Source organism: Neofelis nebulosa, chromosome 13 (assembly GCF_028018385.1).
Source record: "Neofelis nebulosa isolate mNeoNeb1 chromosome 13, mNeoNeb1.pri, whole genome shotgun sequence".
Taxonomy (NCBI): domain Eukaryota; kingdom Metazoa; phylum Chordata; class Mammalia; order Carnivora; family Felidae; genus Neofelis; species Neofelis nebulosa.
In genome coordinates, this window is record NC_080794.1 from 10,174,585 (window position 1) to 10,190,193 (window position 15,609).

Sequence of the window (15,609 nt, forward strand, 5' to 3'; positions counted from 1 at the left end):
ACTGTTCGATTCCTAATTTCTGCGTGACGGCTGGTCATAGATTGTTCTTGATTTGGGAGCTGACATGATCAGGGATGTGTGTCAGAACATTTATTTGGCATCCATGTGTGATGTGGCTTAACCCAGGAATAAGTAGAGAGACTAAATCCGTATTGGAGTGGCTCAGGAAAAGTAATCAGGCCCTGAGCTGGATTTGTAATGCTGGGAATGAAAAGGAAAGGACAGTTTCGAACAAATGCCTTTGTAACATGACTCTTCCTCGTCAGCAAGAAGCATCAGTGTTAGAGGAAAATAGAAATCACTCACTTCATAGTGAGCAATGCTCTTGCCAACTTCCATGTTTCAATATGTTTTAAAGTCAGTGTGAGTAGAAGTGCAAATATACTAGTTTCTTGTTCTATTTTTATGTCCCTGTGTAAGGAAAAGAGAAAAAGGAAGAGCTCTTTTGATGTGTCATACTCTGAGACTTATGGTAGTTTGCTAATTATAAGTTCTATTATAGTAAGGTCTCCCAGACCCCAGTGATTACACAGCTGCAAAATCTGTAGCCGAAATGTCAACCTGACTTAGTATTTTTGCAGGCCAAAAGGCCAAGCAAAGTAAAGTCAAACTGTTTCTCGTTTCTCACCAAAATTTGCAAGATCTAACAATAGATCTCAAGACTGCATCAAAAAACTTGCATCCATTCTTTGCCCTCCTGGACTGTTGGCTGAGCCGGGGTTTTTCCATCTGTTGAATGGGGGATAATCATACTCTTCATCTATATCCCTGTCTTTGTAACAAAGGCTTTTTGAGTGCCTTGGTTTCCAGGTATTTCCAGATACCCAAAATTAAACATAATTCGGATGTCCTCATACACATGGTGGCAGACCAGCTTTCTTTCTTGGTGTAAATTCTTGAAACCGATTAGCCACTGTCGTCCACTTACTCTCAGAGCTGGGTGCCCACCTGACTTGTCATTTCCTTGACGTTTGTTAACCTGCCCCTTCAGGCTCGATCTTAGATCTTAGTGTCATCTCGATGTCTTCTCTATAGGGGCAGTCTTTCTAACGGCTTACCAAATAGTTTGAAATGAAACATTTAACTTAATGCGATCTCTTTTTGTTTGTTTGTTTGTTTGTTTGTTTGTTTGTTTGGTAAAAGTCAATATTAAGAAAATGCAAAGAAAAAGTACTGCCACGTAAAAATATTGATTTGTGATTGTAAGTGATTTGTAAAATGTTTTCATTTTTTCTTTTCAAATCTTTGTAATGAGAAAACCATTTCTTAGAGCTACGAGAGATAACTGACATATGAGTGATGTTAGTTCCTGGCGTGTAACATAAAGATGCAGCATTTGTATATACTGTGAAATGATCACCGTATTAAGTCTAGTTAGTGTCCATCACCATACCTACTTACAGAATTTTTGTTTTCTTGTCATAAGAACTTTTAAGATTTACTCTCAGCTACGTTCATATATGCAGTATGGTATTATTAAATATAGTCACCATTCTGTACATTACATCCCAGTACTTACTTATTTTACAACTGGAAGTTGGTGCCTTTTGACCACCATCACCCATTTCACCCACCCTGTACCCCCACCTCTGGCAACTACCAGTCGGTTCTCTGTACTTCTGAGCTTGGTTTTGTTTGTGGTTTTTTTTTTGTAACATCTTTCTGTTTTTTAGATTCCACATATAATCGAGATCATATGGTATTTGTCTTTCCCCATCTTATTTCACTTAGCACAGTACCCTCAAGGTCCATCTGTATTATCACAAACAGAAAGATTTTGTTCTTTTTTATGGCTGAGTAATATTTCATCATATATATGTATACATATACCTATCATCTTTTCTTTATCATTCATCCAATGATGGGGGAAAAAATCTATTATTTAAAAAGCTTTTTCCTAAGCATAACCATCATACTTTATTTTTATAATTTTGATGTTTTTTTTTTTTTGAGAGACAGAGAGTGTGCTTCGGTGAGGGAGGGGAAGGGTAGAGGAAGAGGGAGACAGACAATCTTAAGCAGGCTCCATGCTCAGTGTGGAGACCGATGTGGAGCTCGATCCCATGACCTTGGGATCATGACTTGAGCCGAAATCAAGAGTTGGATGCTTAACTGACTGAGCCACTCAAGCGCCCCTTGATGTTTTATTTCTAAAAGACACATCCTTTGGTACGTTTTGGTGATTGTGCACATTATTTTATTCTATAGTAACGATTCTTATGAATTTTTGGTTTTGAAAACGGAATAATGTTTTAAAAGCAACTAATCTTGTGCTGTTAAGTTTTAAGAAAAGGAAAGGATATTTTAATACTATACTAATATAAAGGACTTGGTCTAAGAACAAAAAGGGCCCTTCAGGAGAAGGGCCAATAGGTATATTTTTACAAACTTTTATGAGGGCTATATTAACACGTATATACACCATTTCAAATCCATTGAAATTCTATTTAATGACATTAGTGTGAAATAAAGTTATTTTGGAGACAGCCATTTTACAGTGAAACATGGAGATGGAGTGCCTACAATGTCTCATTTTCTCTCTGTGTCATTGTGACTATAAAATTACCCAGCTCTGCACAAGAATATTGAAGAAAATGGAACAATACTCTGTAATATTTACTGCACTCAATTTGGAACGTTCCAGGTAAATTGAGAGATACCAAGGTACAACCACACATCCTGCCAAAATTTTCCCCTTGAAGAACCTAGAATTTCAGGACTCAGGTGACTGGCTGACAAGGTGGCCTCAGCAGTTAAGGACTCTGCTGATTCAGCACAGAAAAGTCAGCAGCTTATATGAACGATTCATCAAGGTTGGTACCAGACAGGCATTTGAGAATCCTCTTCTTTCACTGCCTTTTTATCCTCAGTCATTTTCCCCCTGCTGTCCGAAATATATTTTAGGTACTAAATCTCATGATAAAGCCATTTTAACTCTAGCTAGATTCTGTGATTTGAAGTATGGACAGGCAAGTCATTGGCCCTCACATCGGTAGGTTGCTTTTTAAAATAAGGCAAAAGCGGGGCGCCTGGGTGCCTCAGTCGGTTGGGCGTCTGACTTCGGCTCAGGTCATGATCTCACACTCCGTGAGTTCGAGCCCTACATCGAGCTCTGTGCTGACAACTCAGAGCCTGGAGCCTGCTTCCAATTCTGTGTCTCCCTCTCTCTCTGCCCCTCCCCTGCTCGTGCTCTGTCTCTGTCTCAAAAATAAATAAAAACATTAAAAAATTTTTCAAATAAGGCAAAATCCCATTAAGAATAACATCTGTCTCCACTGCCCTTGGTGCCTTTGTCCTTTATAGAGCTAATATGTCTATGTTCTTCCCTCTACGGTCCTTGGAGAGAAATTACAAGATTTATCTTATTACTCTGACAGCTGTGTTATTGCATAAGTACCGAAAAACTGAGAACAATGCAGTGTACTTCATTGGGGTTATTCTTAAGGGGTCTAGTATGTGCCCCTTTGTTAATATTAATTTGCAGTTCTTAGTATGCTCTGTGTGTGGTTCTCTCAAATGAGGAAAAGTCCCTGATTAGGGATTAAATGTCTAATAGAGTGAGACCAACTGTCCATATCTACTTTTTTATTGCAGGTGAGTGATTAACTTTTGGATTTTTAATAATGAGATGAGTTTATTATTGGAAAAAGAAGCTGTTGCTTCACCAAGGGCTTCCTTTGTGTGACTCACTACACAATTTTAATATTATTTGTGCTAGATTTACAAATAATCTTTAGTTCTCATACTAAGTGGCAGGCTCCATAATGGGTATTATGGGGCCCCTGGTGGGAGCTCAGTTGGTTAAGCATCCAACTCTTGGTTTCAGCTCAGGTCATGATCTCACAGGTTCATGAGATTGAGCCCTGCATCAGGCTCTGCGCTGACAGTGCTTGTGATCCTCTGTCTCCCTCTCTCTCTCTCTCTCTCAATAAATACATAAACATTCAAAAAATGTTTTTTTAAGAAATAATGGGTATTGTGTTGAAAGGCATCCCAAGGCTTCCTTGGGCTCAACCAGAAAGAATATCAAGATGGATTCATACTGTCTACAAAAGACAGGAACCACGAGGTGCACCCGAGTGCCAGGGTGTTGTTGTGCCCAATTTGAGGTAACATTTTCAAACTGTACTCTAAAATTTAGTATCTTTATGTTGTTCTCTAAGCTTCTTCTGTAAGTCCAGACTTTTCAATTTCGTTGTACGTTTTCCCAAAACAGCTGGTATGTTAGGAACCAGTAAGCAATGATAATTGATTGGTTAATTAATGGACTGACAAACTAGCAAATATTTAGCACCTAAAATTTGCCAAATTGTACAGCATATCTGTGTGTCCTCGTAGCTTCTTCAAAATAATACTACAGTTTTGCTTTTCAGCAGGTGCATTTATTCCATGCTCTCTTTGTGTAAACACTAGCAAAGTCTAAATCTTTCATCCTCCATGGTGGTTTGTTCAAGGTTAACAGGTGTGAGTTCTGGGGCGCCTGGGTGGTTCAGTTGGTTAAGCGTTCGACCTTGGCTCAGGTCATGATCTCACAGTTTGTGGGTTCAGAGTCCCACATAGGGCTCTGTGCTGACAGCTCAGAGCCTGGAGCATGCCTTGGGTTCTGTGTCTCCCTCTCCCACTCTTCCCCTCCCCTGCTTGCACTCTGCTTCTCCCTCTCTCAAAAAATAAATAAAAATTTAAAAAAAATTTTAAACAGATGTGAGTTCTGTGTCTTTTATTTCAAGCTCACTGTTTTTGTACCTGCTGTCTGCTCCTTATGTCTCTGGGGCGAAGGCGCTTCTCTCCTTCACCTCTAAGTATATACCCGCTCTGCTCTTACCTTCTCCTGCCCCTCCTGGGATCTTGTGCCTCAGTTGTTCCCAAGATTTGTAGTAACCGCCCTGTCTTTCTCTTGTCTGGAGCCTTTCCCTCTCCTTAAAGGTCTACTAGTCTCTCTGTTTCAGTAGAAACTTCACTTCACTTAGCTCTGTCCCTCACTTCCAGCTACCATATCATTTCTGTCCTCTCACAGGACAGGCCTCTCTGGCCTCCTGACCTTCTTTCACTCGAGGTACTTCCTGAAGTAACGGAAATGTTCTGTACCTGTTCTGTCCAAGCCACTCAGCACTTGTGGTTCTTGAACAGTTGAGATGTGACTGCTGTAACTTGAAGAAATGAACTGTGATTTCTTGGCATTTAATTAATTATTTATTTATTTATTTTTAATTACACATTTTATTTTATTTTTTTTTCACTTTTTTTATTGAAATGTCTTTTCCAAATTGCGGTTAAAATGGTATAGTCAAACTTTAAAAATGTGGCATTTCCATTAAAAAAAGGTATAGTGCATTTATATCAAATATATATTTTTTTATTTTTTCATTTTCTTTCCTCTTTATTTTTTTTTATTTTTTGTGGTTTTTTTTTAATTTAATTTTTTTAATTTACATCTAAATTAGTTAGCATCTAGTGCAACAATGATTTCAGGAGTAGATTCCTTAGTGCCCCTTACCCATTTAGCCCATCCCTCCCCCACACCCCCTCCAGTAACCCTCTGTTTGTTCTCCATATCTATGAGTCTCTTAGTTTTATCCCTCTCACGGTTTTTATATTATTTTTGCTTCACTTCCCTTATGTTCATCGGTTTGTCTCTTAAAGTCTCATAAGAGTGAAGTCATATGTCTTTCTCTGACTGACTAATTTCACTTAGCATTATACGCTCCAGTTCCATCCATGTAGTTGCAAATGGCAAGATTTCATTCTTTTTGATTGCCGAGTAATACTCCATTGTGTGTATGTGTGTGTGTGTGTGTGTGTGTGTATATATATATATATATATATATATATATATATATATATAAATCTTCTTTATCCATTCATCCATCGATGGACACTTGGGCTTGGGCTCTTTCCATACTTTGGCTATTGTTGATAGTGCTGCTATAAACATTGGGGTGCATGTGTCCCTTCGAAACAGCACACCTGTATCCCTTGGATAAATACCTAGTAATGCAGTTACTGGGTCGTAGGGTAGTTCTATTTTTAGTTTTTTGAGGAACGTCTTCGCATTTAGTTTAAATTTAAAGCAGTCATACAGGGCAAATGGCTGCAATATGGGACAACGGGTAGACTTTCTAAGCCAGAGTCCCTCACCTGAGCCACACAACACAGAAAATTATTTGAATGTACCGTCTCCATTCTCCCAGGGATAGTACATAGCGGGTATTATCCCAAGATGCAGAGAAGTTAAATCAGCACATGTAGTAGGTGCTTGAGGGCGTCAGGACTTTGTTCTTTCTGCTAAGGTAACTGAAGTCTTCCTTTCCAGCCCCTTGAAAGACGAAGTTCAAATATATATCATTTGCAAAGGTCATCAGCATCTCTAAAAGGCAGTCCAGTGCAAGTTTCTCAATCCTGACTCCTAATTCTCTGCCTTAATGGAATTTATCACTATCCTCCAAATGCTAATTTTACTTGTCTACTTTCCAGCCTCATATTATACTTTATCCTCAGACTGTTGTACTCTGCCTCCTCTCTATGCTTACCAAACTATATAGATTCTCGGAGGCTCACATCTGGGTTTTTCTAAAAAATGAAGCCTATGAAAAATTGGAATCCTTCAGTCTTTTCAAGAATATCTATTGAAGTTTTGCTACATTCCAGGCAAGGACCTCCCCCTCTCCCTCCCCCTCCCCCCTCCCCTCCATTTTCCCCTCCCCCTTCTCTTCCCACTCCCTCCCTCCTTTTTCTTCTTTTGTTAAATATCTCACGTAGATTCATGTGTTTGGGGAATAGAAGGTCTTGATTCAGTAGCTAGGCTGTCATGGTGCTGAGACATCTATCAAGTTGGAGCTGAGGAGGAGTTTCTGCCCCTTTTGCTTCATCAGGGCTTTCAATCTCACCTCTTTTGCTCTTCCTTTGTCTTCCCCCTTCTTTCTTTTTAAAAAAAAAAAATTCAATCTTTATTTTTGAGAGAGAGAGACAGAGTGTGAGCGGGGAAAGGGAGACACAGACTCCGAAGCAGGCTCCAGGCTCTGAGCTGTCAGCACAGAGCCCGATGAGGGACTCAAACTCACGAACTGCGAGATCATGACCTGAGCCAAAATCAGACACTAAACTGACTGAGCCACCCAGGCACCCTCCCCTCTTTCAATACAGATCACCATGAGACCTGTGACTTTCATCTTAACACACTTACAAGGATATCAAAAGAATGGACATACCGAATTTTGTCAACAATGTGCCAAACTCCCGGACTCCGTATAATTCACTTTCGACACGCTCACATTTATTTTCTTTGCTGTACATCCCCAGGAAGAGGAAACATGAATGCCTCCTTGAGGCAAATATGCTGGAGGTGATCTCATCACATATCAATGTCATAATAGTCAATGGAGTGGAATCATAAGAGAAAGGAAGAACATACAGTAAATTTACTTCTTGTTTACTGCCTAATTATCTTTAAACCTATTTATATTTTTAAGGAGGAATAACTAAAACCAGAACCATACATACTGGATCTCCAAATGAAACAAGAAGCTAATCCATCTGGGATGGTAGTTGAGCAATGTCAATTTACTCTTACATTTTGTACAATTCCGGAGTGCCTAGGTGGCTCAGTCAGTTGAGCGTCTTACTTCCGCTCAGGTCATGACCTTAGTTTGTGGGTTCGAGCTCTGCGTCGGGCTCTGTGCTGACAGCTCAGAGCCCGGAGCCTGCTTTGAATTCTCTGTGCCTCTCCCCCATTTGTGCTCTCTCTTTCTCTCTCAAAATAATAAATAAACATTAAAAAAATGTGTACAATGCCAGTCAAAATATATTTTTTTTTTGCGGCTGATTAATTATAGTCAGTCCTTACCAGTAGAAAACTCTTTCAGGATTCCTTTGGAGACTTTTTTGAAAAATACATATTCCTGTGGCCTGCCCCGCACCCCTTTAATTAGAGTCTCTGAGCGTGGTACCTAGAAATCTTTCCTTTTCAAGGAGTTTCTTCTTCAGAGTGCCAGGGTGGCTCAATTGGTTAAGCATCTGACTCTTGATTTCAGCTCTGGTCATGATCTCATGATTTGCACTGATAGTGCAGAGCCTGCTTGGGATTCTCTCTCTCCCTGTTGCTCTGCCCCTCCCCAGTTCAGGCTCTCTCCCTCTCTCTCTCAAAATAAATAAATAAACTTTGAAAAAGAAAGAAAAAAGGAAAGAAAGAGAGGGAGGGAGGGACGAAGGAAGGAAGGAAGGAAGCAAACAAGCAAGCAAGCAATGTCTTCTTGAAAAGGGATTCTGATGATTTCATCAGGTTAGGAAACCAGTGGCATGCAATCTTGGGTGGTAAGTGAAAACTACTTAAATATCAAAAAGCTTTTAAAATATATGTAACCCTTTTTAAAATTCGCTGATTTTTTTTCTTAGTCGTGAACCCAAGTTTTACGAATGTGATGGTTGGCTTTACCCTCTGGGTGTCCCTTCTGGCTCCCATGAGGAATTGAAAGCTACCAAAATCCTAATGCAGTCTTCATTCAAAAAATATTGTCATGACATCAGAAAGCAATAGACCACCAGTCACTTGTCCAAGAACCCTCTTTGTCTGTAAATATTTACAGAGTTCTTTCTGAGCATAAAGCACTATCTTCAGGGAAGTCATCCTACTTACCCAGCTCTGTTAGCCCGTGCACATAGTCTGGGAGGCAAAGTAGCTTCTGATCCATGTTTGATTTATTCCTGATTGAACACTATCAAAAGCATTTTTTAAATTCTTGCATGTATGGCCCTGTTCTTTGGGCTCTACAGTGAAAGTCACAAGCACCCTGGTTCTTGCTTCCTTAGAACAAATTGGGCATCCTACATATATCCAGATACTTTCCACACATGCTTACGTTTTATTCTGTGAAATGGAGAAGACATTGCCCTTGCCCCTTGGGCAGAGGGACCAGTACAGTTTAAAAGTTTATTTTGTTCTCCTGCACCCCTTATCTTCAGAATCTCTCCTCACAAGAAGATTGCAGGTCCTTTCCTTCCTCAGAGTCCGTGGAGACTGCTCTGAGAGTCCCTTTCAGACTACACAGGTGCCTCGTCCAGCCCCTTCATTGCCCTTCTCTCACACTCCAGCCTCCAGCCTCTTTCCTTCCTCTGCCCAGCCCCCCTCCCCACCCACCACTCAGGGGCTTCCCCTTTTACCCTCCTTGAAGCTTTTCTCATGTTTCGGTGGCTTGAGAACACTGGAAACTCCCACAAGCCTTGTAGACAAGTCCCATTATAAATGTGGGTCTGCCCACTGTCCATAATGGCCGAGTCTACTCTTCACAGTGGCTTTTCCAGTTCTCCTTCACTCTTTGCCCCCAGTCCTGTACATTGCCCTTCCAACCTGAGTTCTCTTGGAATGGGATACCTCATCACCTGCCTGACTGAGAAACCCAGAGCTCCCACATCTGCCCTCCAGGCATCTTCAACACGTTGGTCCCTTATTCCGCTCCTGTCTCATGTCTCCCTCTGTCTCTGGAGAAGTGTCCCTTCCAACTAACCGATTTCCAACGTAGACTCTCCGTCCTGTCTCTCTGGTCCTCAACATCTGACCTTTTAGCCAATTACTGAGTTCTAATCCTCCTATCTTAAGCATTAAGAATTTGTTCTTAAAAGATTTAAAATGCGTGTTGACCTCACCTCCCTGTCTTTTCTCGCTTGTTCAAAAAGGCGTGAGTGCCCTAGTGCGTGCCCCGTGCTGTCTCCAGCGAGCATGCGTTTCCTCCAGACTCCACGGTGTCACCTGCCCTTGCCGTTCCCCTCTCTTCTTTAGCTCACTGCCATTTGACTTCTCCTCCTTCATTATCTAGAAACATTGGTCTTAAAGGTTTTCAGTGAACCCTTCTCTTTTTAAACCTATTTTTCTCCAGCTTTTCTACCTGAAAACTTTTCAGAAGTTGAGGCCATAGTTACCTATTTGTTTGACATTGCCGTCAGTCAGATCTGTGAATCCTTGTATTTTTCCACTTTCTCCGGTTGGTTCCTGGATTTTGGCTGGAGTCTTCTTTTCCACCTCCTGCCCTCCTAAAATAGTTATCCCCTAAGACTGAGTCTGCCTCTCCTGTCTTACATGCTTTTCTTCCTATTCTACGTGCTCTGTTAACATAACTCTCATGGCTGTTGGGCAGGTAGGTCATCTTCATATTTTAATCTTTAAACTATCTCTCCAAGGCTTAATTCTTGTGCTATTAATTGTTTCAATGGCTGAATGAGTAAAAATCAGCACTTCTGAAACACAGAACTATTTACCATTTTTCTTGAAATTTACACACACACACACACACACACACACACACACATTTCCTTCTCCTTTTTATCTCAAAGAAATTGCTATTCTCCTAGTAACTTGGCCTTATCAAAATATGTGAATAATCTCCTTTTTCTTTTATATCCAGTTAGTTGAGAAGTTGCTGTGTTGATCTCTGCCTGAGGGACTCACCTGGGCCCCTCCTACCTGTAGCCATTGAGCCAGGGGCTTATCGAGCCCCCCTTGACATTTCCCCAGTCGGAACCTGTGTTGGGGTTGCACTGGCCTTGTGGTTCTTCTCATTTCTAAACACATCTCAGCAACAAGGTGAGGGAAGTTTGAGGAAGAAGACTTATTCCTCACAGGTTCTGGAAGGTGGAAGGCACACCTAAGGGCCATACATTGAGGTCACAGGTAGAGAGAGATGGAAGGAGCATGGCCTGAGGCTTGGCCTTTTTTGGAGTCCAAGGGTGGGGGGCCCATGGTTTAGGGGGTTCAGTATTGATAACTTGAAAATATAAGAGTGGGAATTAGAATGTAGGAAGGGAAGAGTGGGGTCACCCAAGTGGTCAGTTACCTAGGTTCCCCGGGGCTTTCTGGAAGGGGAACTTCATGCGTGGGAGAGGCCTGGCTCCTTATCTGGTGGTTTTATTAGCATCTCAGTCACACAGCAACCAGTATGCTGAATTGAGATGGGGGTCATTGAAAAGGAAGCCTCAGCGATCAAAATGTCTGGTCAGGTGCTTGCACTACCAAAGCCTAGTCAGCTGTGTCCTTCATGAGGCCTTTTGGCATATTCAGTCCTTCATTTTCCACCCCAGCCTCAGCACCTGCATCAGTCACTGTGTGCCTAGACCCTTTGCATCATTCTCCAGATTCTACCAAGGCCTCATTCTTTCTCATGATCCCCAGTGTGACTGACTCCCATCATGACTCTGTTTCACCTCTCTGTAACAGATTGATTACCGTTCAACTTTTTGACATGTCTTCGGTGTGAATTCAAGCCATAAAAACGTAGAGCTCCATGAGGAGACTGAGGCCCAAAAGGGAAAAATAATTTTCTCAAAGAAGCATCGCTTCATTCTTTCCTTTTGCATGTGCCACCTTCCAGAAGTATAGATGCACCAGGAAGGCTACCTGTCATGTTCCGTGCTGCAGCCTGTGGACATTTTCCTGTGTTCCTCTGTACCTGAATCCCATGTCTCCCATGTCTTCCTGCCAAAACTCTTCCCCACCTTGCAGGATCCAACACAGATCTGCCATTGCCTTTTCATGCCTGATGAGAACAGAACTCATCCTTCTCTGTGTTCAGGTAGCTTTGTAATTCTGTCACAAACCCTGTTGTCTTCCTCCCACAATATGCAGTTAGTGTTTTGTGTTGAATTGCTCTGAAATTCAACAATATGTGCAGACTTGAAGCACCTAATTTTATTGGAAGTTTACCGCTACTTAGAAATGTTATTCATTCATCACTCAAGGATACACTTTCCAAATTTAATTTGGCCTCTGCTTCCTTAGTCCCTTGTTCTTTGTATCTACTAAGCATTGCTTACAGATCTTTTTTCCCAGAAAGACCATCTCTATCACATGAACCTTCTACTCAAAACATTCAGTGACTCTGCTTTGCTCTCAGGATAAAGCACAAATTCCTAATGACTAGCATTCAAGACTTTCTCAGTCTGGTTCCAGCCTAGATGCCTGTAAATCAGTTCAGTGTTATCCTCCCCTTGGTCTTACAGTATATCATCTTGATTCTTGATTCTGAGCCTTTTTTATTATTGTCCACCCCCCAATCCCTGAACCACTTTCCTCCTCTTATTTTATGAATTACATTGAGAATTTAAGATCTAGCATTTTCTTCCTTTTTAGTTTATTCTTTATGAATCTACGCCTTTCCCATGGCGCCGTAAGACTCACTGCCAATAACGCTGAGCACCACATTAGAAGATGGATGGATGGATGGATGGATGGATGGATGGATGGATAGGTAGATAGATAGATAAATAGATACACACCATATACACATTGTATGCATATATGTAACTTTCTGTTATTTTCCCAACATGATTATCTTTTTGCTGAAAACATCGTGTAACCTTCCCAAAGGCAAGGATGATGACTTACACTCCTTTATATCCCACAGAGACACTAGATCCCTAGTGTATCATACTCTCTATTTGAGTTTTTTTTGGAATAATTAAATCTAGAACATCTTGAAAAAGAAACACATGCAATGTCTCTATTCTAAAACTTTTCTGACCTTTGTTCTATATAGTCACACTCTTTCTATTGGACTCCTTTAAGCTCCTATTACTAAGATGAAACATTTTTCAAGCAGATAAAGTCAATTTTTTAAAAAAATTGTGTCCACAGGAAAATTAAAGCTCCAAAATAGTGGGATTATGCATTACTTCTATGCAACTTGCACTCTTAAATATCCTGGTGCTTGATTGTTCTAGTTCAACAATAAGAACAATTCCCAGTTCATCCATAATGTGTTGGCTTCTGGAAAACAGAATTCTAATTTATCACATCAGAGTGTGATTGCAGAAGCTTATGTTCTTTGCTGGTAATTAGTACATGTTTTTTGTGTCCATTCTTGCTCATTAGTAAAACAGTTTGGGGTCTTATTCACAGAAAGAACGGGTAGTTCTAGAGATAATCAGATCAAGCAGGAAGTGCCATATTCCATTTTATACAACACTGAGAAACTGAAAGGGACATTAATTTCTCTAAAGGGCATCCCTGCCTACATAGCTGAACACCACCTTCTACATCGTTCATCAATTTCTATTCTGACTGACCTCATCCTGAGCTTCAATCTCCCTGGAAAATTCAGGAGGCTCTGTCAGCATGGAGCCTGTTCACGCTCCTGTTAGTCAAGAAGGGGCTCAGCACTTCCGGACCCAAACCCCACTCATGTGACTGTGAGCCTGCAGCCAGCTTTCCCCAAAGTTAGCAAGCATTCTAACGCCTTAAAAGGGAAAAGTAAGATGAAAACAGTGAAGGCCAATTTCCATTCCCTTTAACAAAAATTCTTTGCACCGGCTCTTTCTTGATGTTCGTTGTGTTAAATTGGTGTCTTGGTTCTGTTTGTTTCGATCAACTGGTGAAAGCAGACTCATTATTCCCCTTCATTTAACAAAGTGGGCGTTTCTCTGCACCTTGCTTAGTTTATTCCTAAAAGGACCTCTCTTCTGCAGGCCAAGCTTTACTGAAATTCATTACTGTTTAATACAAAGAACCAGACTCTGACTTAACCAATTTCTCCTCAAATTATTCCGAATCTCACGTGTACATGTGACACACGTTGATTCTCATCTGAGAGCTGTGGTCGACTAAGCTATGAAAGGAGATAAGGAAAGGACAGTAAAGAGGATGTGAGAAAGACCCAGAAAGACTTCACCACATAATCCAAAAAGAAGAATTTGGAGAGGAGGGCATTAAAACATACATCTAATGCCACCTGCTATATCGATGATACTCTTTTAAAGAAATGCAGTCCTCTAGATGTTTAAAACATTTTAAATTAAAAAAAAAAACTACAGGCTTACTCAAAACCAGGCAGAACATAACCAACCCCCTGTACTCACCGCCTAATTCAGTAATTAGCAGCACATGGCCAGCTTGTTTCTTGTAGATGGCCCTCTTTTCCCATAAACACTGGATTTATTTATTTACTTATTTATTTAGAGAGTGACGGGGGGCGAGGGGCAAAGGGAGAGAGAGAGAATCTTAAGCAAGCTCCATGCTCAGCACAGAGTCTGACGCAGGGCTCGATCCCATGATCCTGGGATCATGACCTGAGCCAAAATCAAGAGTGAGACACTCAACTGACTAAGCCACCGTAGCTCCCAGCACTGGATTACGTTAAAAGAAATGCGAGATATGCATATTTCCAAGTGTCTCTAAATTGATATTTTAATATTAAAAATTAATTTTAAAAAAATATTTAATCTTTAAGAGATCATCTCTGATATTATATAAGAATTAAGAAGCCAGTTAAGGTTCTGTTTAATGAACTATAGTCAGGTATAATGTATATACAATACTAAGCACCCATTTAAATGTATATTTGGATGAGGTGAAACACATTCATCTAACCATGTTATTACCAGTAAATCAAATCTTAACAGTGCACTTCCATCACCGCACCTTGTTCCTTTTATGCCCCTTCTTTGTCTCTTGACACACGCCCTCAGCCCACCTTAAGCCCCAGGTGATCACTGCTGTGCTTTCTGCTTTCTAGATTTCCTTTTTCTAGAGTTTTCTAACAATGGAATCCTATGAGGGGTGCCTGGATGGCTCAGTTGGTTGAGCATCTGACTGTAGCTCAGGTCACGATCTCACGGTTCGTGAGTTCGAGCCCCACATTGGGCTCTGTGCTGACAGCTCAGAGCCTGGAGCCTGCTTCGGATTCTGGGTCTCCCTCTCTCTCTCTGCCCCTTCCCCACTCATGTACTGTCTCTCTCTGTCTCTCAAAGATTAATAAGCATTAAAAATTTTTTTTAAATGGAGTCCTACGATATATATTTTTGTGCCTGGCTTCTATTGCTCAGCGTAATATTTTTGAAGTTTCTGCATAGTATTGTGAATATGAGCAGTTCATTCCCTTTCATTACATTTTTTCTTCCATTGTATGAAAGTATCTAGATTTGCTCCTCTGTGTCCTCTGATGGACATCTGCTTTCTCAGTTTGGTATAATTGTGAATGTAGTTACTCTGAACATGGGTGTAAAAGTCTCTGTATTGATATATGTTTTTATCTCTCTTGGGAAACTAACTAGGAGTTTAATTGCACAGCCTTGTACTAAACATGTTTAACTATACAGTAAACTGCAAACCCGTTTTCCAAAGTGGTCACATCACCTTACATTCCCATCAGCAGTGTATGGAGACAAGAGTGGCTTCCTGTCCTGTCTGGCCAGCACGAATATAGTCAGTCGTTTTAATGTGAGCCATTCTTGTGGGGGCTTGGTGGCTTCTCATGGAGGTTTTATTTTGCGTGTCCTGATTACTAATGGTGTTGAGCATCTCACTCGTCGCCTTACCGGACTCCTCAAACTCGGGTCGTCACTTTCTCAATTCAGTGAGGCAGCTGTGCTCTGCCCACTTCCTCTGTCCACTTTCCAGAAATCTTTTCCAAACAGGGAGCCCAGATGTTGTCTTCCCTCATTGGTTTCCCTTCCCTCAGTCATCACAGTCCTGTGTACCTGTTGTCTGGTTCTTGAAAACAGTTATTTCGTTTGTTTTGCACAGTCTTCTAAGGTTCTTTTTTTGGGGGGAGGGGGAAAGCCGGTGCCGTGTGCAAAGGATCTAGGTTACTCTCCATCCTTGTTACTCTGTCATGGTGATAAATAGAAGTT

General features: G+C 41.0%; 1 protein-coding gene across 5 annotated transcripts in view; it reads left to right on the forward strand.

Annotated features, from left to right (window-relative positions):
* The window catches only part of CHRM3 (cholinergic receptor muscarinic 3), a 522,291-nt gene that overhangs the window by 249,484 nt on the left and 257,198 nt on the right, over positions 1 to 15,609 (forward strand). The window lies entirely within an intron of this gene.